The sequence below is a fragment of the Aegilops tauschii genome, chromosome 7 (assembly GCF_002575655.3).
Source record: "Aegilops tauschii subsp. strangulata cultivar AL8/78 chromosome 7, Aet v6.0, whole genome shotgun sequence".
In the NCBI taxonomy this organism is placed as follows: domain Eukaryota; kingdom Viridiplantae; phylum Streptophyta; class Magnoliopsida; order Poales; family Poaceae; genus Aegilops; species Aegilops tauschii.
Window position 1 is genome coordinate 26,157,555 of NC_053041.3, and position 24,728 is coordinate 26,182,282.

The following is a 24,728-nucleotide window of genomic DNA, read 5'->3' on the forward strand; positions in this document are numbered from 1 at the left end:
TTGCATTCCCTACACACCATTCAAAGCGACGTCATCAATTTTCAAAACTTTCTGACATCATTTGCTCTTTTTTAGTCATTTACCGATTTGTTTAGAGAGCTAAATGACCGTGAAATTGAAAATCACTACAAAATGAACTCTGAAAATGTCGAAACTTGGCATGGTATCATCATTTCACCCACATAGCATGTGCGAAAGAGTAGAGAGGGTTACGGCAAAAACTGGATGCACTTCGTGTACAAACTGGACAATCTCTTTCGGAGTATCAGGGTTTCGGACGAGAACTCATCTGTTACATGGGCACTTCATTTTTTAAACTTATTACAACTCCAGACTTTTTGCGTTCCGTACACACCATTCAAAGCGACAACATCAATTTTCAACACTTTCTGACATCATTTGCTATTTTTTAGTCATTTACTGGTTTCTTTATAGAGCTAAATGACCGTGAAATTGAAAATCACTACAAAATGAACTATGAAAATGTCGAAACTTGGCATGGTATCATTATTTCACCCACATAGCATGTGCAAAAGAGTAGAGAGGGTCACGGCAAAAACTGGACGCACTTCGTGTACAAACTGGACAATCTCTTTCGGAGTATCAGGGTTTCGGACGAGAACTCATCTGTTACATGGGCACTTCATTTTATTAAACTCATTACAACTCTAGACTTTTTTGCGTTCCGTACGCACCATTCAAAGCGACGTCATCAATTTTCAACACTTTGTGACATCATTTGCTATTTTTCAGTCATTTACCGATTTGTTTAGAGAGCTAAATGACCGTGAAATTGAAAATCTCTACAAAATGATATCTGGAAATGTCGAAACTTGGCATGGTATCATCATTTCACCCACATAGCATGTGCAAAAGAGTAGAGAGGGTTACGGCAAAAACTGGACGCACTTCGTGTACAAACTGGACCATCTCTTTCGAAGTATCAGGGTTTCTGACGAGAACTCATCTGTTACATGGGCACTTCATTTTTTTAAACTTATTACAACTCCAGACATTTTTGCGTTCCCTACACACCATTCAAAGCGACATCATCAATTTTCAAAACTTTCTGACGTCATTTGCTATTTTTTAGTCATTTACCGATTTATTTCGAGAGCTAAATGACCGTGAAATTGAAAATCACTACAAAATGAACTCTGAAAATGTTGAAACTTGGCATGGTATCATCATTTCACCCACATAGCCTGTGCAAAAGAGTAGAGAGGGTTACGGCAAAAACTGGACGCACTTCGTGTAGAAACTGGACAATCTCTTTCGGAGTATCAGGGTTTCGGACGAGAACTCATCTGTTACATGGGCACTTCATTTTTTAAAACTCATTACAACTCCAGACTTTTTTTGCGTTCCGTACGCACCATTCAAAGCGACAACATCAATTTTCAACACTTTCTGACATCATTTGCTATTTTTCAGTCATTTACCGATTTTCTTAGAGAGCTAAATGACCGTGAAATTGAAAATCACTACAAAATGAACTCTGAAAATGTCGAAACTTGGCATCGTATCATCATTTCACCCACATAGCATGTGCAAAAGAGTAGAGAGGGTTACGGCAAAAACTGGACGCACTTCGTGTACAAACTAGACAATCTCTTTCGAAGTATCAGGGTTTCTGACGAGAACTCATCTGTTACATGGGCACTTCATTTTTTTAAACTTATTACAACTCCAGACATTTTTGCGTTCCCTACACACCATTCAAACCGACGTCATCAATTTTCAAAACTTTCTAACATCATTTGCTATTTTTTAGTCATTTATCGATTTATTTCGAGAGCTAAATGACTGTGAAATTGAAAATCACTACAAAATGAACTCTGAAAATGTCGAAACTTGGCATGGTATGATCATTTCACCCACATAGCATGTGCAAAAGAATAGAGAGGGTTACAGCAAAAACTGGACGCACTTCGTGTATAAACTGGACAATCTCTTTTGGAGTATCAGGGTTTCGGACGAGAACTCATCTGTTACATGGGCACTTCATTTTTTTAAACTCATTACAACTATAGACTTTTTTGCGTTCCGTACGCACCATTCAAAGGGACGTCATCAATTTTCAGCACTTTGTGACATCATTTGCTATTATTCAGTCATTTACCGATTTGTTTAGAGAGCTAAATGACCTTGAAATTAAAAATCACTACAAAATGAAATCTGGAAATGTCGAAACTTGGCATGGTATCATCATTTCACCCACATAGCATGTGCAAAAGAGTAGAGAGGGTTACGGCAAAAACTGGACGCACTTCGTGTACAAACTGGACAATCTCTTTCGAAGTATCAGGGTTTCGGACGAGAACTCATCTGTTACATGGGCACTTCAGTTTTTTAAACTCATTACAACTGCAGACTTTTTTGCGTTCCGTACGCACCATTCAAAGCGACGTCATCAACTTTCAACACTTTGTGACATCATTTGCTATTTTTCAGTCATTTACCGATTTGTTTAGAGAGCTAAATGACCGTGAAATTGAAAATCACAACAAAATGAAATCTGGAAATGTCGAAACTTGGCATGGTATCATCATTTCACCCACATAGCATGTGCAAAAGAGTAGAGAGGGTTACGGCAAAAACTGGACGCACTTCGTGTACAAACTGGACAATCTCTTTCGAAGTATCAGGGTTTCTGACGAGAACTCATCTGTTACATGGGCACTTCATTTTTTTAAACTTATTACAACTCCAGACATTTTTGCGTTCCCTACACACCATTCAAAGCGACGTCATCAATTTTCAAAACTTTCTGACATCATTTGCTATTTTTTAGTCATTTACCGATTTATTTCGAGAGCTAAATGACCGTGAAATTGAAAATCACTACAAAATGAACTCCTAAAATGTCGAAACTTGGCATGGTATCATCATTTCACCCACACAGCCTGTGCAAAAGAGTAGAGAGGGTTACGGCAAAAACTGGACGCACTTCGTGTAGAAACTGGACAATCTCTTTCGGAGTATCAGGGTTTCGGACGAGAACTCATCTGTTACATAGGCACTTCATTTTTTTAAACTCATTACAACTCCAGACTTTTTTTGCGTTCCGTATGCACCATTCAAAGCGACAACATCAATTTTCAACACTTTCTGACATCATTTGCTATTTTTCAGTCATTTACCGATTTGTTTAGAGAGCTAAATGACCGTGAAATTGAAAATCACTACAAAATGAACTCTGAAATGTCGAAACTTGGCATCGTATCATCATTTCACCCACATAGCATGTGCAAAAGAGTAGAGAGGGTTACGGCAAAAACTGGACGCACTTCGTGTACAAACTGGACAATCTCTTTCGAAGTATCAGGGTTTCTGACGAGAACTCATCTGTTACATGGGCACTTCTTTTTTTAAACTTATTACAACTCCAGACATTTTTGCATTCCCTACACACCATTCAAAGCGACGTCATCAATTTTCAAACCTTTCTGACATCGTTTGCTCTTTTTTAGTCATTTACCGATTTGTTTAGAGAGCTAAATGACCGTGAAATTGAAAATCACTACAAAATGAACTCTGAAAATGTCGAAACTTGGCATGGTATCATCATTTCACCCACATAGCATGTGCGAAAAAGTAGAGAGGGTTACGGCAAAAACTGGACGCACTTCGTGTACAAACTGGACAATCTCTTTCGAAGTATCAGGGTTTCTGACGAGAACTCATCTGTTACATGGGCACTTCATTTTTTTAAACTTATTACAACTCCAGACATTTTTGCATTCCCTACACACCATTCAAAGCGACGTCATCAATTTTCAAAACTTTCTGACATCATTTGCTCTTTTTTAGTCATTTACCGATTTGTTTAGAGAGCAAAATGACCGTGAAATTGAAAATCACTACAAAATGAACTCTGAAAATGTCGAAACTTGGCATGGTATCATCATTTCACCCACATAGCATGTGCGAAAGAGTAGAGAGGGTTACGGCAAAAACTGGACGCACTTCGTGTACAAACTGGACAATCTCTTTCGGAGTATCAGGGTTTCGGACGAGAACTCATCTGTTACATGGGCACTTCATTTTTAAACTTATTACAACTCCAGACTTTTTGCGTTCCGTACACACCATTCAAAGTGACAACATCAATTTTCAACACTTTCTGACATCATTTGCTATTTTTTAGTCATTTACCGGTTTCTTTATAGAGCTAAATGACCGTGAAATTGAAAATCACTACAAAATGAACTCCGAAAATGTCGAAACTTGGCATGGTATCATCATTTCACCCACACAGCCTGTGCAAAAGAGTAGAGAGGGTTACGGCAAAAACTGGACGCACTTCGTGTAGAAACTGGACAATCTCTTTCGGAGTATCAGGGTTTCGGACGAGAACTCATCTGTTACATGGGCACTTCATTTTTTTAAACTCATTACAACTCCAGACTTTTTTTGCGTTCCGTATGCACCATTCAAAGCGACAACATCAATTTTCAACACTTTCTGACATCATTTGCTATTTTTCAGTCATTTACCGATTTGTTTAGAGAGCTAAATGACCGTGAAATTGAAAATCACTACAAAATGAACTCTGAAATGTCGAAACTTGGCATCGTATCATCATTTCACCCACATAGCATGTGCAAAAGAGTAGAGAGGGTTACGGCAAAAACTGGACGCACTTCGTGTACAAACTGGACAATCTCTTTCGAAGTATCAGGGTTTCTGACGAGAACTCATCTGTTACATGGGCACTTCTTTTTTTAAACTTATTACAACTCCAGACATTTTTGCATTCCCTACACACCATTCAAAGCGACGTCATCAATTTTCAAACCTTTCTGACATCTTTTGCTCTTTTTTAGTCATTTACCGATTTGTTTAGAGAGCTAAATGACCGTGAAATTGAAAATCACTACAAAATGAACTCTGAAAATGTCGAAACTTGGCATGGTATCATCATTTCACCCACATAGCATGTGCGAAAGAGTAGAGAGGGTTACGGCAAAAACTGGACGCACTTCGTGTACAAACTGGACAATCTCTTTCGAAGTATCAGGGTTTCTGACGAGAACTCATCTGTTACATGGGCACTTCATTTTTTAAACTTATTACAACTCGAGACATTTTTGCATTCCCTACACACCATTCAAAGCGACGTCATCAATTTTCAAAACTTTCTGACATCATTTGCTCTTTTTTAGTCATTTACCGATTTGTTTAGAGAGCTAAATGACCGTGAAGTTGAAAATCACTACAAAATGAACTCTGAAAATGTCGAAACTTGGCATGGTATCATCGTTTCACCCACATAGCATGTGCAAAAGAGTAGAGAGGGTTACGGCAAAAACTGGACGCACTTCGTGTACAAACTGGACAATATCTTTCGGAGTATCAGGGTTTCGGACGAGAACTCATCTGTTACACTGGCACTTCATTTTTTTAAACTTATTAGAACTCTAGATTTTTTTTGCATTCCCTACACACCATTCAAAGCGACGTCATCAATTTTCAAAACTTTCTGACATCATTTGCTCTTTTTTAGTGATTTACCGATTTGTTTAGAGAGCTAAATGACCGTGAAATTGAAAATCACTACAAAATGAACTCTGAAAATGTCGAAACTTGGCATGGTATCATCATTTCACCCACATAGCATGTGCGAAAGAGTAGAGAGGGTTACGGCAAAAACTGGACGCACTTCGTGTACAAACTGGAAAATCTCTTTCGGAGTATCCGGGTTTCGGACGAGAACTCATTTGTTACATGGGCACTTCATTTTTTAAACTTATTACAACTCCAGACTTTTTGCGTTCCGTACACACCATTCAAAGCGACAACATCAATTTTCAACACTTTCTGACATCATTTGCTATTTTTTAGTCATTTACCGGTTTGTTTATAGAGCTAAATGACCGTGAAATTGAAAATCACTACAAAATGAACTATGAAAATGTCGACACTTGGCATGGTATCATCATTTCACCCACATAGCATGTGCAAAAGAGTAGAGAGGGTTACGGCAAAAACTGGACGCACTTCGTGTACAAACTGGACAATCTCTTTCGGAGTATCAGGGTTTCGGACGAGAACTCATCTGTTACATGGGCACTTCATTTTATTAAACTCATTACAACTCTAGACTTTTTTGCGTTCCGTACGCACCATTCAAAGCGACGTCATCAATTTTCAACACTTTGTGACATCATTTGCTATTTTTCAGTCATTTACCGATTTGTTTAGAGAGCTAAATGACCGTGAAATTGAAAATCACTACAAAATGATATCTGGAAATGTCGAAACTTGGCATGGTATCATCATTTCACCCACATAGCATGTGCAAAAGAGTAGAGAGGGTTACCGCAAAAACTGGACGCACTTCGTGTACAAACTGGACAATCTCTTTCGAAGTATCAGGGTTTCTGACGAGAACTCATCTGTTACATGTGCACTTCTTTTTTTAAACTTATTACAACTCCAGACATTTTTGCATTCCCTACACACCATTCAAAGCGACGTCATCAATTTTCAAACCTTTCTGACATCTTTTGCTCTTTTTTAGTCATTTACCGATTTGTTTAGAGAGCTAAATGACCGTGAAATTGAAAATCACTACAAAATGAACTCTGAAAATGTCGAAACTTGGCATGGTATCATCATTTCACCCACATAGCATGTAAGAACGAGTAGAGAGGGTTACGGCAAAAACTGGACGCACTTCGTGTACAAACTGGACAATCTCTTTCGAAGTATCAGGGTTTCTGACGAGAACTCATCTGTTACATGGGCACTTCATTTTTTAAACTTATTACAACTCGAGACATTTTTGCATTCCCTACACACCATTCAAAGCGACGTCATCAATTTTCAAAACTTTCTGACATCATTTGCTCTTTTTTAGTCATTTACCGATTTGTTTAGAGAGCTAAATGACCGTGAAATTGAAAATCACTACAAAATGAACTCTTAAAATGTCGAAACTTGGCATGGTATCATCATTTCACCCACATAGCATGTGCGAAAGAGTAGAGAGGGTTACGGCAAAAACTGGATGCACTTCGTGTACAAACTGGACAATCTCTTTCGGAGTATCAGGGTTTCGGACGAGAACTCATCTGTTACATGGGCACTTCATTTTTTAAACTTATTACAACTCCAGACTTTTTGCGTTCCGTACACACCATTCAAAGCGACAACATCAATTTTCAACACTTTCTGACATCATTTGCTATTTTTTAGTCATTTACCGGTTTCTTTATAGAGCTAAATGACCGTGAAATTGAAAATCACTACAAAATGAACTATGAAAATGTCGAAACTTGGCATGGTATCATTATTTCACCCACATAGCATGTGCAAAAGAGTAGAGAGGGTCACGGCAAAAACTGGACGCACTTCGTGTACAAACTGGACAATCTCTTTCGGAGTATCAGGGTTTCGGACGAGAACTCATCTGTTACATGGGCACTTCATTTTATTAAACTCATTACAACTCTAGACTTTTTTGCGTTCCGTACGCACCATTCAAAGCGACGTCATCAATTTTCAACACTTTGTGACATCATTTGCTATTTTTCAGTCATTTACCGATTTGTTTAGAGAGCTAAATGACCGTGAAATTGAAAATCACTACAAAATGATACCTGGAAATGTCGAAACTTGGCATGGTATCATCATTTCACCCACATAGCATGTGCAAAAGAGTAGAGAGGGTTACGGCAAAAACTGGACGCACTTCGTGTACAAACTGGACCATCTCTTTCGAAGTATCAGGGTTTCTGACGAGAACTCATCTGTTACATGGGCACTTCATTTTTTTAAACTTATTACAACTCCAGACATTTTTGCGTTCCCTACACACCATTCAAAGCGACATCATCAATTTTCAAAACTTTCTGACGTCATTTGCTATTTTTTAGTCATTTACCGATTTATTTCGAGAGCTAAATGACCGTGAAATTGAAAATCACTACAAAATGAACTCTGAAAATGTTGAAACTTGGCATGGTATCATCATTTCACCCACATAGCCTGTGCAAAAGAGTAGAGAGGGTTACGGCAAAAACTGGACGCACTTCGTGTAGAAACTGGACAATCTCTTTCGGAGTATCAGGGTTTCGGACGAGAACTCATCTGTTACATGGGCACTTCATTTTTTAAAACTCATTACAACTCCAGACTTTTTTTGCGTTCCGTACGCACCATTCAAAGCGACAACATCAATTTTCAACACTTTCTGACATCATTTGCTATTTTTCAGTCATTTACCGATTTGTTTAGAGAGCTAAATGACCGTGAAATTGAAAATCACTACAAAATGAACTCTGAAAATGTCGAAACTTGGCATCGTATCATCATTTCACCCACATAGCATGTGCAAAAGAGTAGAGAGGGTTACGGCAAAAACTGGACGCACTTCGTGTACAAACTAGACAATCTCTTTCGAAGTATCAGGGTTTCTGACGAGAACTCATCTGTTACATGGGCACTTCATTTTTTTAAACTTATTACAACTCCAGACATTTTTGCGTTCCCTACATACCATTCAAAGCGACGTCATCAATTTTCAAAACTTTCTGACATCATTTGCTATTTTTTAGTCATTTATCGATTTATTTCGAGAGCTAAATGACCGTGAAATTGAAAATCACTACAAAATGAACTCTGAAAATGTCGAAACTTGGCATGGTATGATCATTTCACCCACATAGCATGTGCAAAAGAATAGAGAGGGTTACGGCAAAAACTGGACGCACTTCGTGTATAAACTGGACAATCTCTTTTGGAGTATCAGGGTTTCGGACGAGAACTCATCTGTTACATGGGCACTTCATTTTTTTAAACTCATTACAACTATAGACTTTTTTGCGTTCCGTACGCACCATTCAAAGGGACGTCATCAATTTTCAGCACTTTGTGACATCATTTGCTATTATTCAGTCATTTACCGATTTGTTTAGAGAGCTAAATGACCTTGAAATTAAAAATCACTACAAAATGAAATCTGGAAATGTCGAAACTTGGCATGGTATCATCATTTCACCCACATAGCATGTGCAAAAGAGTAGAGAGGGTTACGGCAAAAACTGGACGCACTTCGTGTACAAACTGGACAATCTCTTTCGAAGTATCAGGGTTTCGGACGAGAACTCATCTGTTACATGGGCACTTCAGTTTTTTAAACTCATTACAACTGCAGACTTTTTTGCGTTCCGTACGCACCATTCAAAGCGACGTCATCAACTTTCAACACTTTGTGACATCATTTGCTATTTTTCAGTCATTTACCGATTTGTTTAGAGAGCTAAATGACCGTGAAATTGAAAATCACAACAAAATGAAATCTGGAAATGTCGAAACTTGGCATGGTATCATCATTTCACCCACATAGCATGTGCAAAAGAGTAGAGAGGGTTACGGCAAAAACTGGACGCACTTCGTGTACAAACTGGACAATCTCTTTCGAAGTATCAGGGTTTCTGACGAGAACTCATCTGTTACATGGGCACTTCATTTTTTTAAACTTATTACAACTCCAGACATTTTTGCGTTCCCTACACACCATTCAAAGCGACGTCATCAATTTTCAAAACTTTCTGACATCATTTGCTATTTTTTAGTCATTTACCGATTTATTTCGAGAGCTAAATGACCGTGAAATTGAAAATCACTACAAAATGAACTCCGAAAATGTCGAAACTTGGCATGGTATCATCATTTCACCCACACAGCCTGTGCAGAAGAGTAGAGAGGGTTACGGCAAAAACTGGACGCACTTCGTGTAGAAACTGGACAATCTCTTTCGGAGTATCAGGGTTTCGGACGAGAACTCATCTGTTACATGGGCACTTCATTTTTTTAAACTCATTACAACTCCAGACTTTTTTTGCGTTCCGTATGCACCATTCAAAGCGACAACATCAATTTTCAACACTTTCTGACATCATTTGCTATTTTTCAGTCATTTACCGATTTGTTTAGAGAGCTAAATGACCGTGAAATTGAAAATCACTACAAAATGAACTCTGAAATGTCGAAACTTGGCATCGTATCATCATTTCACCCACATAGCATGTGCAAAAGAGTAGAGAGGGTTACGGCAAAAACTGGACGCACTTCGTGTACAAACTGGACAATCTCTTTCGAAGTATCAGGGTTTCTGACGAGAACTCATCTGTTACATGGGCACTTCTTTTTTTAAACTTATTACAACTCCAGACATTTTTGCATTCCCTACACACCATTCAAAGCGACGTCATCAATTTTCAAACCTTTCTGACATCTTTTGCTCTTTTTTAGTCATTTACCGATTTGTTTAGAGAGCTAAATGACCGTGAAATTGAAAATCACTACAAAATGAACTCTGAAAATGTCGAAACTTGGCATGGTATCATCATTTCACCCACATAGCATGTGCGAAAGAGTAGAGAGGGTTACGGCAAAAACTGGACGCACTTCGTGTACAAACTGGACAATCTCTTTCGAAGTATCAGGGTTTCTGACGAGAACTCATCTGTTACATGGGCACTTCATTTTTTTTAAACTTATTACAACTCCAGACATTTTTGCATTCCCTACACACCATTCAAAGCGACGTCATCAATTTTCAAAACTTTCTGACATCATTTGCTCTTTTTTAGTCATTTACCGATTTGTTTAGAGAGCTAAATGACCGTGAAATTGAAAATCACTACAAAATGAACTCTGAAAATGTCGAAACTTGGCATGGTATCATCATTTCACCCACATAGCATGTGCGAAAGAGTAGAGAGGGTTACGGCAAAAACTGGACGCACTTCGTGTACAAACTGGACAATCTCTTTCGGAGTATCAGGGTTTCGGACGAGAACTCATCTGTTACATGGGCACTTCATTTTTAAACTTATTACAACTCCAGACTTTTTGCGTTCCGTACACACCATTCAAAGTGACAACATCAATTTTCAACACTTTCTGACATCATTTGCTATTTTTTAGTCATTTACTGGTTTCTTTATAGAGCTAAATGACCGTGAAATTGAAAATCACTACAAAATGAACTCCGAAAATGTCGAAACTTGGCATGGTATCATCATTTCACCCACACAGCCTGTGCAAAAGAGTAGAGAGGGTTACGGCAAAAACTGGACGCACTTCGTGTAGAAACTGGACAATCTCTTTCGGAGTATCAGGGTTTCGGACGAGAACTCATCTGTTACATGGGCACTTCATTTTTTTAAACTCATTACAACTCCAGACTTTTTTTGCGTTCCGTATGCACCATTCAAAGCGACAACATCAATTTTCAACACTTTCTGACATCATTTGCTATTTTTCAGTCATTTACCGATTTGTTTAGAGAGCTAAATGACCGTGAAATTGAAAATCACTACAAAATGAACTCTGAAATGTCGAAACTTGGCATCGTATCATCATTTCACCCACATAGCATGTGCAAAAGAGTAGAGAGGGTTACGGCAAAAACTGGACGCACTTCGTGTACAAACTGGACAATCTCTTTTGAAGTATCAGGGTTTCTGACGAGAACTCATCTGTTACATGGGCACTTCTTTTTTTAAACTTATTACAACTCCAGACATTTTTGCATTCCCTACACACCATTCAAAGCGACGTCATCAATTTTCAAACCTTTCTGACATCTTTTGCTCTTTTTTAGTCATTTACCGATTTGTTTAGAGAGCTAAATGACCGTGAAATTGAAAATCACTACAAAATGAACTCTGAAAATGTCGAAACTTGGCATGGTATCATCATTTCACCCACATAGCATGTGCGAAAGAGTAGAGAGGGTTACGGCAAAAACTGGACGCACTTCGTGTACAAACTGGACAATCTCTTTCGAAGTATCAGGGTTTCTGACGAGAACTCATCTGTTACATGGGCACTTCATTTTTTTAAACTTATTACAACTCCAGACATTTTTGCATTCCCTACACACCATTCAAAGCGACGTCATCAATTTTCAAAACTTTCTGACATCATTTGCTCTTTTTTAGTCATTTACCGATTTGTTTAGAGAGCTAAATGACCGTGAAATTGAAAATCACTACAAAATGAACTCTGAAAATGTCGAAACTTGGCATGGTATCATCATTTCACCCACATAGCATGTGCGAAAGAGTAGAGAGGGTTACGGCAAAAACTGGACGAACTTCATGTACAAACTGGACAATCTCTTTCGGAGTATCAGGGTTTCGGACGAGAACTCATCTGTTACATGGGCACTTCATTTTTAAACTTATTACAACTCCAGACTTTTTGCGTTCCGTACACACCATTCAAAGTGACAACATCAATTTTCAACACTTTCTGACATCATTTGCTATTTTTTAGTCATTTACCGGTTTCTTTATAGAGCTAAATGACCGTGAAATTGAAAATCACTACAAAATGAACTCTGAAAATGTCGAAACTTGGCATGGTATCATCATTTCACCCACATAGCATGTGCAAAAGAGTAGAGAGGGTTACGGCAAAAACTGGACGCACTTCGTGTACAAACTGGACAATCTCTTTCGGAGTATTTGGGTTTCGGACGAGAACTCATCTGTTACATGGGCACTTCATTTTATTAAACTCATTACAACTCTAGACTTTTTTGCGTTCCGTACGCACCATTCAAAGCGACGTCATCAATTTTCAACACTTCGTGACATCATTTGCTATTTTTCAGTCATTTACCGATTTGTTTAGAGAGCTAAATGACCGTGAAATTGAAAATCACTACAAAATGATATCTGGAAATTTCGAAACTTGGCATGGTATCATCATTTCACCCACATAGCATGTGCAAAAGAGTAGAGAGGGTTACGGCAAAAACTGGACGCACTTCGTGTACAAACTGGACAATCTCTTTCGAAGTATCAGGGTTTCTGACGAGAACTCATCTGTTACATGGGCACTTCATTTTTTTAAACTTATTACAACTCCAGACTTTTTTGCGTTCCGTACACACCATTCAAACCGACGTCATCAATTTTCAAAACTTTCTGACATCATTTGCTATTTTTTAGTCATTTACCGATTTGTTTAGAGAGCTAAATGACCGTGAAATTGAAAATCACTACAAAATGAACTCTGAAAATATCGAAACTTGGCATGGTATCATCATTTCACCCACATAGCATGTGCAAAAGAGTACAGCGGGTTACGGCAAAAACTGGACGCACTTCGTGTACAAACTGGACAATCTCTTTCGAAGTATCAGGGTTTCTGACGAGAACTCATCTGTTACATGGGCACTTCATTTTTTTAAACTTATTACAACTCTAGACATTTTTGCGTTCCCTACACACCATTCAAAGCGACGTCATCAATTTTCAAAACTTTCTGACATCATTTGCTATTTTTTAGTCATTTACCGATTTATTTCGAGAGCTAAATGACCGTGAAATTGAAAATCACTACAAAATGAACTCTGAAAATGTCGAAACTTGGCATGGTATCATCATTTCACCCACATAGCCTGTGCAAAAGAGTAGAGAGGGTTACGGCAAAAACTGGACGCACTTCGTGTAGAAACTGGACAATCTCTTTCGGAGTATCAGGGTTTCGGACGAGAACTCATCTGTTACATGGTTACTTCATTTTTTTAAACTCATTACAACTCCAGACTTTTTTTTGCGTTCCGTACGCACCATTCAAAGCGACAACATCAATTTTCAACACTTTCTGACATCATTTGCTATTTTTCAGTCATTTACCGATTTGTTTAGAGAGCTAAATGACCGTGAAATTGAAAATCACTACAAAATGAACTCTGAAAATGTCGAAACTTGGCATCGTATCATCATTTCACCCACATAGCATGTGCAAAAGAGTAGAGAGGGTTACGGCAAAAACTGGACGCACTTCGTGTACAAACTGGACAATCTCTTTCGAAGTATCAGGGTTTCTGACGAGAAGTCATCTGTTACATGGGCACTTCATTTTTTTAAACTTATTACAACTCCAGACATTTTTGCATTGCCTACACACCATTCAAAGCAACGTCATCAATTTTCAAAACTTTCTGACATCATTTGCTATTTTTTAGTCATTTATCGATTTATTTCGAAAGCTAAATGACCGTGAAATTGAAAATCACTACAAAATGAACTCTGAAAATGTCGAAACTTGGCATGGTATCATCATTTCACCCACATAGCATGTGCAAAAGAATAGAGAGGGTTACGGCAAAAACTGGACGCACTTCGTGTATAAACTGGACAATCTCTTTTGGAGTATCAGGGTTTCGGACGAGAACTCATCTGTTACATGGGCACTTCATTTTTTTAAACTCATTACAACTCTAGACTTTTTTGTGTTCCGTACGCACCATTCAAAGGGACGTCATCAATTTTCAGCACTTTGTGACATCATTTGCTATTATTCAGTCATTTACCGATTTGTTTAGAGAGCTAAATGACCTTGAAATTAAAAATCACTACAAAATGAAATCTGGAAATGTCGAAACTTGGCATGGTATCATCATTTCACCCACATAGCATGTGCAAAAGAGTAGAGAGGGTTACGGCAAAAACTGGACGCACTTCGTGTACAAACTGGACAATCTCTTTCGAAGTATCAGGGTTTCGGACGAGAACTCATCTGTTACATGGGCACTTCAGTTTTTTAAACTCATTACAACTGCAGACTTTTTTGCGTTCCGTACGCACCATTCAAAGCGACGTCATCAACTTTCAACACTTTGTGACATCATTTGCTATTTTTCAGTCATTTACCGATTTGTTTAGAGAGCTAAATGACCGTGAAATTGAAAATCACAACAAAATGAAATCTGGAAATGTCGAAACTTGGCATGGTATCATCATTTCACCCACATAGCATGTGCAAAAGAGTAGAGAGGGTTACGGCAAAAACTGGACGCACTTCGTGTACAAACTGGACAATCTCTTTCGAAGTATCAGGGTTTCTGACGAGAACTCATCTGTTACATGGGCACTTCATTTTTTTAAACTTATTACAACTCCAGACTTTTTTGCGTTCCGTACACACCATTCAAACCGACGTCATCAATTTTCAAAACTTTCTGACATCATTTGCTATTTTTAGTCATTTACCGATTTGTTTAGAGAGCTAAATGACCGTGAAATTGAAAATCACTACAAAATGAACTCTGAAAATATCGAAACTTGGCATGGTATCATCATTTCACCCACATAGCATGTGCAAAAGAGTACAGAGGGTTACGGCAAAAACTGGACGCACTTCGTGTACAAACTGGACAATCTCTTTCGAAGTATCAGGGTTTCTGACGAGAACTCATCTGTTACATGGGCACTTCATTTTTTTAAACTTATTACAACTCTAGACATTTTTGCGTTCCCTACACACCATTCAAAGCGACGTCATCAATTTTCAAAACTTTCTGACATCATTTGCTATTTTTTAGTCATTTACCGATTTATTTCGAGAGCTAAATGACCGTGAAATTGAAAATCACTACAAAATGAACTCTGAAAATGTCGAAACTTGGCATGGTATCATCATTTCACCCACATAGCCTGTGCAAAAGAGTAGAGAGGGTTACGGCAAAAACTGGACGCACTTCGTGTAGAAACTGGACAATCTCTTTCGGAGTATCAGGGTTTCGGACGAGAACTCATCTGTTACATGGGCACTTCATTTTTTTAAACTCATTACAACTCCAGACTTTTTTTTGCGTTCCGTACGCACCATTCAAAGCGACAACATCAATTTTCAACACTTTCTGACATCATTTGCTATTTTTCAGTCATTTACCGATTTGTTTAGAGAGCTAAATGACCGTGAAATTGAAAATCACTACAAAATGAACTCTGAAAATGTCGAAACTTGGCATCGTATCATCATTTCACCCACATAGCATGTGCAAAAGAGTAGAGAGGGTTACGGCAAAAACTGGACGCACTTCGTGTACAAACTGGACAATCTCTTTCGAAGTATCAGGGTTTCTGACGAGAAGTCATCTGTTACATGGGCACTTCATTTTTTTAAACTTATTACAACTCCAGACATTTTTGCATTGCCTACACACCATTCAAAGCAACGTCATCAATTTTCAAAACTTTCTGACATCATTTGCTATTTTTTAGTCATTTATCGATTTATTTCGAAAGCTAAATGACCGTGAAATTGAAAATCACTACAAAATGAACTCTGAAAATGTCGAAACTTGGCATGGTATCATCATTTCACCCACATAGCATGTGCAAAAGAATAGAGAGGGTTACGGCAAAAACTGGACGCACTTCGTGTATAAACTGGACAATCTCTTTTGGAGTATCAGGGTTTCGGACGAGAACTCATCTGTTACATGGGCACTTCATTTTTTTAAACTCATTACAACTCTAGACTTTTTTGCGTTCCGTACGCACCATTCAAAGGGACGTCATCAATTTTCAGCACTTTGTGACATCATTTGCTATTATTCAGTCATTTACCGATTTGTTTAGAGAGCTAAATGACCTTGAAATTAAAAATCACTACAAAATGAAATCTGGAAATGTCGAAACTTGGCATGGTATCATCATTTCACCCACATAGCATGTGCAAAAGAGTAGAGAGGGTTACGGCAAAAACTGGACGCACTTCGTGTACAAACTGGACAATCTCTTTCGAAGTATCAGGGTTTCGGACGAGAACTCATCTGTTACATGGGCACTTCAGTTTTTTAAACTCATTACAACTGCAGACTTTTTTGCGTTCCGTACGCACCATTCAAAGCGACGTCATCAACTTTCAACACTTTGTGACATCATTTGCTATTTTTCAGTCATTTACCGATTTGTTTAGAGAGCTAAATGACCGTGAAATTGAAAATCACAACAAAATGAAATCTGGAAATGTCGAAACTTGGCATGGTATCATCATTTCACCCACATAGCATGTGCAAAAGAGTAGAGAGGGTTACGGCAAAAACTGGACGCACTTCGTGTACAAACTGGACAATCTCTTTCGAAGTATCAGGGTTTCTGACGAGAACTCATCTGTTACATGGGCACTTCATTTTTTTAAACTTATTACAACTCCAGACTTTTTTGCGTTCCGTACACACCATTCAAACCGACGTCATCAATTTTCAAAACTTTCTGACATCATTTGCTATTTTTAGTCATTTACCGATTTGTTTAGAGAGCTAAATGACCGTGAAATTGAAAATCACTACAAAATGAACTCTGAAAATATCGAAACTTGGCATGGTATCATCATTTCACCCATATAGCATGTGCAAAAGAGTACAGAGGGTTACGGCAAAAACTGGACGCACTTCGTGTACAAACTGGACAATCTCTTTCGAAGTATCAGGGTTTCTGACGAGAACTCATCTGTTACATGGGCACTTCATTTTTTTAAACTTATTACAACTCTAGACATTTTTGCGTTCCCTACACACCATTCAAAGCGACGTCATCAATTTTCAAAACTTTCTGACATCATTTGCTATTTTTTAGTCATTTACCGATTTATTTCGAGAGCTAAATGACCGTGAAATTGAAAATCACTACAAAATGAACTCTGAAAATGTCGAAACTTGGCATGGTATCATCATTTCACCCACATAGCCTGTGCAAAAGAGTAGAGAGGGTTACGGCAAAAACTGGACGCACTTCGTGTAGAAACTGGACAATCTCTTTCGGAGTATCAGGGTTTCGGACGAGAACTCATCTGTTACATGGGCACTTCATTTTTTTAAACTCATTACAACTCCAGACTTTTTTTTGCGTTCCGTACGCACCATTCAAAGCGACAACATCAATTTTCAACACTTTCTGACATCATTTGCTATTTTTCAGTCATTTACCGATTTGTTTAGAGAGCTAAATGACCGTGAAATTGAAAATCACTACAAAATGAACTCTGAAAATGTCGAAACTTGGCATCGTATCATCATTTCACCCACATAGCATGTGCAAAAGAGTAGAGAGGGTTACGGCAAAAACTGGACGCACTTCGTGTACAAACTGGACAATCTCTTTCGAAGTATCAGGGTTTCTGACGAGAAGTCATCTGTTACATGGGCACTTCATTTTTTTAAACTTATTACAACTCCAGACATTTTTGCATTGCCTACACACCATTCAAAGCAACGTCATCAATTTTCAAAACTTTCTGACATCATTTGCTATTTTTTAGTCATTTATCGATTTATTTCGAAAGCTAAATGACCGTGAAATTGAAAATCACTACAAAATGAACTCTGAAAATGTCGAAACTTGGCATGGTATCATCATTTCACCCACATAGCATGTGCAAAAGAATAGAGAGGGTTACGGCAAAAACTGGACGCACTTCGTGTATAAACTGGACAATCTCTTTTGGAGTATCAGGGTTTCGGACGAGAACTCATCTGTTACATGGGCACTTCATTTTTTTAAACTCATTACAACTCTAGACTTTTTTGCGTTCCGTACGCACCATTCAAAGGGACGTCATCAATTTTCAGCACTTTGTGACATCATTTGCTATTATTCAGTCATTTACCGATTTGTTTAGAGAGCTAAATGACCTTGAAATTAAAAATCACTACAAAATGAAATCTGGAAATGTCGAAACTTGGCATGGTATCATCATTTCACCCACATAGCATGTGCAAAAGAGTAGAGAGGGTTACGGCAAAAACTGGACGCACTTCGTGTACAAACTGGACAATCTCTTTCGAAGTATCAGGGTTTCGGACGAGAACTCATCTGTTACATGGGCACTTCAGTTTTTTAAACTCATTACAACTGCAGACTTTTTTGCGTTCCGTACGCACCATTCAAAGCGACGTCATCAACTTTCAACACTTTGTGACATCATTTGCTATTTTTCAGTCATTTACCGATTTGTTTAGAGAGCTAAATGACCGTGAAATTGAAAATCACAACAAAATGAAATCTGGAAATGTCGAAACTTGGCATGGTATCATCATTTCACCCACATAGCATGTGCAAAAGAGTAGAGAGGGTTACGGCAAAAACTGGACGCACTTCGTGTACAAACTGGACAATCTCTTTCGAAGTATCAGGGTTTCTGACGAGAACTCATCTGTTACATGGGCACTTCATTTTTTTAAACTTATTACAACTCCAGACTTTTTTGCGTTCCGTACACACCATTCAAACCGACGTCATCAATTTTCAAAACTTTCTGACATCATTTGCTATTTTTAGTCATTTACCGATTTGTTTAGAGAGCTAAATGACCGTGAAATTGAAAATCACTACAAAATGAACTCTGAAAATATCGAAACTTGGCATGGTATCATCATTTCACCCACATAGCATGTGCAAAAGAGTACAGAGGGTTACGGCAAAAACTGGACGCACTTCGTGTACAAACTGGACAATCTCTTTCGAAGTATCAGGGTTTCTGACGAGAACTCATCTGTTACATGGGCACTTCATTTTTTTAAACTTATTACAACTCTAGACATTTTTGCGTTCCCTACACACCATTCAAAGCGACGTCATCAATTTTCAAAACTTTCTGACATCATTTGCTATTTTTTAGTCATTTACCGATTTATTTCGAGAGCTAAATGACCGTGAAATTGAAAATCACTACAAAATGAACTCTGAAAATGTCGAAACTTGGCATGGTATCATCATTTCACCCACATAGCCTGTGCAAAAGAGTAGAGAGGGTTACGGCAAAAACTGGACGCACTTCGTGTAGAAACTGGACAATCTCTTTCGGAGTATCAGGGTTTCGGACGAGAACTCATCTGTTACATGGGCACTTCATTTTTTTAAACTCATTACAACTCCAGACTTTTTTTTGCGTTCCGTACGCACCATTCAAAGCGACAACATCAATTTTCAACACTTTCTGACATCATTTGCTATTTTTCAGTCATTTACCGATTTGTTTAGAGAGCTAAATGACCGTGAAATTGAAAATCACTACAAAATGAACTCTGAAAATGTCGAAACTTGGCATCGTATCATCATTTCACCCACATAGCATGTGCAAAAGAGTAGAGAGGGTTACGGCAAAAACTGGACGCACTTCGTGTACAAACTGGACAATCTCTTTCGAAGTATCAGGGTTTCTGACGAGAAGTCATCTGTTACATGGGCACTTCATTTTTTTAAACTTATTACAACTCCAGACATTTTTGCATTGCCTACACACCATTCAAAGCAACGTCATCAATTTTCAAAACTTTCTGACATCATTTGCTATTTTTTAGTCATTTATCGATTTATTTCGAAAGCTAAATGACCGTGAAATTGAAAATCACAACAAAATGAACTCTGAAAATGTCGAAACTTGGCATGGTATCATCATTTCACCCACATAGCATGTGCAAAAGAATAGAGAGGGTTACGGCAAAAACTGGACGCACTTCGTGTATAAACTGGACAATCTCTTTTGGAGTATCAGGGTTTCGGACGAGAACTCATCTGTTACATGGGCACTTCATTTTTTTAAACTCATTACAACTCTAGACTTTTTTGCGTTCCGTACGCACCATTCAAAGGGACGTCATCAATTTTCAGCACTTTGTGACATCATTTGCTATTATTCAGTCATTTACCGATTTGTTTAGAGAGCTAAATGACCTTGAAATTAAAAATCACTACAAAATGAAATCTGGAAATGTCGAAACTTGGCATGGTATCATCATTTCACCCACATAGCATGTGCAAAAGAGTAGAGAGGGTTACGGCAAAAACTGGACGCACTTCGTGTACAAACTGGACAATCTCTTTCGAAGTATCAGGGTTTCGGACGAGAACTCATCTGTTACATGGGCACTTCAGTTTTTTAAACTCATTACAACTGCAGACTTTTTTGCGTTCCGTACGCACCATTCAAAGCGACGTCATCAACTTTCAACACTTTGTGACATCATTTGCTATTTTTCAGTCATTTACCGATTTGTTTAGAGAGCTAAATGACCGTGAAATTGAAAATCACAACAAAATGAAATCTGGAAATGTCGAAACTTGGCATGGTATCATCATTTCACCCACATAGCATGTGCAAAAGAGTAGAGAGGGTTACGGCAAAAACTGGACGCACTTCGTGTACAAACTGGACAATCTCTTTCGAAGTATCAGGGTTTCTGACGAGAACTCATCTGTTACATGGGCACTTCATTTTTTTAAACTTATTACAACTCCAGACATTTTTGCGTTCCCTACACACCATTCAAAGCGACGTCATCAATTTTCAAAACTTTCTGACATCATTTGCTATTTTTTAGTCATTTACCGATTTATTTCGAGAGCTAAATGACCGTGAAATTGAAAATCACTACAAAATGAACTCCGAAAATGTCGAAACTTGGCATGGTATCATCATTTCACCCACACAGCCTGTGCAAAAGAGTAGAGAGGGTTACGGCAAAAACTGGACGCACTTCGTGCAGAAACTGGACAATCTCTTTCGGAGTATCATGGTTTCGGACGAGAACTCATCTGTTACATGGGCACTTCATTTTTTAAAACTCATTACAACTCCAGACTTTTTTTGCGTTCCGTATGCACCATTCAAAGCGACAACATCAATTTTCAACACTTTCTGACATCATTTGCTATTTTTCAGTCATTTACCGATTTGTTTAGAGAGCTAAATGACCGTGAAATTGAAAATCACTACAAAATGAACTCTGAAATGTCGAAACTTGGCATCGTATCATCATTTCACCCACATAGCATGTGCAAAAGAGTAGAGAGGGTTACGGCAAAAACTGGACGCACTTCGTGTACAAACTGGACAATCTCTTTCGAAGTATCAGGGTTTCTGACGAGAACTCATCTGTTACATGGGCACTTCTTTTTTTTAAACTTATTACAACTCCAGACATTTTTGCATTCCCTACACACCATTCAAAGCGACGTCATCAATTTTCAAACCTTTCTGACATCTTTTGCTCTTTTTTAGTCATTTACCGATTTGTTTAGAGAGCTAAATGACCGTGAAATTGAAAATCACTACAAAATGAACTCTGAAAATGTCGAAACTTGGCATGGTATCATCATTTCACCCACATAGCATGTGCGAAAGAGTAGAGAGGGTTACGGCAAAAACTGGACGCACTTCGTGTACAAACTGGACAATCTCTTTCGAAGTATCAGGGTTTCTGACGAGAACTCATCTGTTACATGGGCACTTCATTTTTTTAAACTTATTACAACTCCAGACATTTTTGCATTCCCTACACACCATTCAAAGCGACGTCATCAATTTTCAAAACTTTCTGACATCATTTGCTCTTTTTTAGTCATTTACCGATTTGTTTAGAGAGCTAAATGACCGTGAAATTGAAAATCACTACAAAATGAACTCTGAAAATGTCGAAACTTGGCATGGTATCATCATTTCACCCACATAGCATGTGCGAAAGAGTAGAGAGGGTTACGGCAAAAACTGGACGCACTTCGTGTACAAACTGGACAATCTCTTTCGGAGTATCAGGGTTTCGGACGAGAACTCATCTGTTACATGGGCACTTCATTTTTAAACTTATTACAACTCCAGACTTTTTGCGTTCCGTACACACCATTCAAAGCGACAACATCAATTTTCAACACTTTCTGACCTCATTTGCTATTTTTTAGTCATTTACCGGTTTCTTTATAGAGCTAAATGACCGTGAAATTGAAAATCACTACAAATGAACTCTGAAAATGTCGAAACTTGGCATGGTATCATCATTTCACCCACATAGCATGTGCAAAAGAGTAGAGAGGGTTACGGCAAAAACTGGACGCACTTCGTGTACAAACTGGACAATCTCTTTCGGAGTATTTGGGTTTCGGACGAGAACTCATCTGTTACATGGGCACTTCATTTTATTAAACTCATTACAACTCTAGACTTTTTTGCGTTCCGTATGCACCATTCAAAGCGACGTCATCAATTTTCAACACTTCGTGACATCATTTGCTATTTTTCAGTCATTTACCGATTTGTTTAGAGAGCTAAATGACCGTGAAATTGAAAATCACTACAAAATGATATCTGGAAATTTCGAAACTTGGCATGGTATCATCATTTCACCCACATAGCATGTGCAAAAGAGTAGAGAAGGTTACGGCAAAAACTGGACGAACTTCGTGTACAAACTGGACAATCTCTTTCGAAGTATCAGGGTTTCTGACGAGAACTCATCTGTTACATGGGCACTTCATTTTTTTAAACTTATTACAACTCCAGACTTTTTTGCGTTCCGTACACACCATTCAAACCGACGTCATCAATTATCAAAACTATCTGACATCATTTGCTATTTTTTAGTCATTTACCGATTTGTTTAGAGAGCTAAATGACCGTGAAATTGAAAATCACTACAAAATGAACTCTGAAAATGTCGAAACTTGGCATGGTATCATCATTTCACCCACATAGCATGTGCAAAAGAGTACAGAGGGTTACGGCAAAAACTGGACGCACTTCGTGTACAAACTGGACAATCTCTTTCGAAGTATCAGGGTTTCTGACGAGAACTCATCTGTTACATGGGCACTTCATTTTTTTAAACTTATTACAACTCCAGACATTTTTGCGTTCCCTACACACCATTCAAAGCGACGTCATCAATTTTCAAAACTTTCTGACATCATTTGCTATTTTTTAGTCATTTACCGATTTATTTCGAGAGCTAAATGACCGTGAAATTGAAAATCACCACAAAATGAACTCTGAAAATGTCGAAACTTGGCATGGTATCATCATTTCACCCACATTACCTGTGCAAAAGAGTAGAGAGGGTTACGGCAAAAACTGGACGCACTTCGTGTAGAAACTGGACAATCTCTTTCGGAGTATCAGGGTTTCGGACGAGAACTCATCTGTTACATGGGCACTTCATTTTTTTAAACTCATTACAACTCCAGACTTTTTTTTGCGTTCCGTACGCACCATTCAAAGCGACAACATCAATTTTCAACACTTTCTGACATCATTTGCTATTTTTCAGTCATTTACCGATTTGTTTAGAGAGCTAAATGACCGTGAAATTGAAAATCACTACAAAATGAACTCTGAAAATGTCGAAACTTGGCATCGTATCATCATTTCACCCACATAGCATGTGCAAAAGAGTAGAGAGGGTTACGGCAAAAACTGGACGCACTTCGTGTACAAACTGGACAATCTCTTTCGAAGTATCAGGGTTTCTGACGAGAACTCATCTGTTACATGGGCACTTCATTTTTTAAACTTATTACAACTCCAGACATTTTTGCATTGCCTACACACCATTCAAAGCGACGTCATCAATTTTCAAAACTTTCTGACATCATTTGCTATTTTTTAGTCATTTATCGATTTATTTCGAAAGCTAAATGACCGTGAAATTGAAAATCACTACAAAATGAACTCTGAAAATGTCGAAACTTGGCATGGTATCATCATTTCACCCACATAGCATGTGCAAAAGAATAGAGAGGGTTACGGCAAAAACTGGACGCACTTCGTGTATAAACTGGACAATCTCTTTTGGAGTATCAGGGTTTCGGACGAGAACTCATCTGTTACATGGGCACTTCATTTTTTTAAACTCATTACAACTCCAGACTTTTTTGCGTTTCGTACGCACCATTCAAAGGGACGTCATCAATTTTCAACACTTTGTGACATCATTTGCTATTTTTCAGTCATTTACCGATTTGTTTAGAGAGCTAAATGACCTTGAAATTAAAAATCACTACAAAATGAAATCTGGAAATGTCGAAACTTGGCATGGTATCATCATTTCACCCGCATAGCATGTGCAAAAGAGTAGAGAGGGTTACGGCAAAAACTGGACGCACTTCGTGTACAAACTGGACAATCTCTTTCGAAGT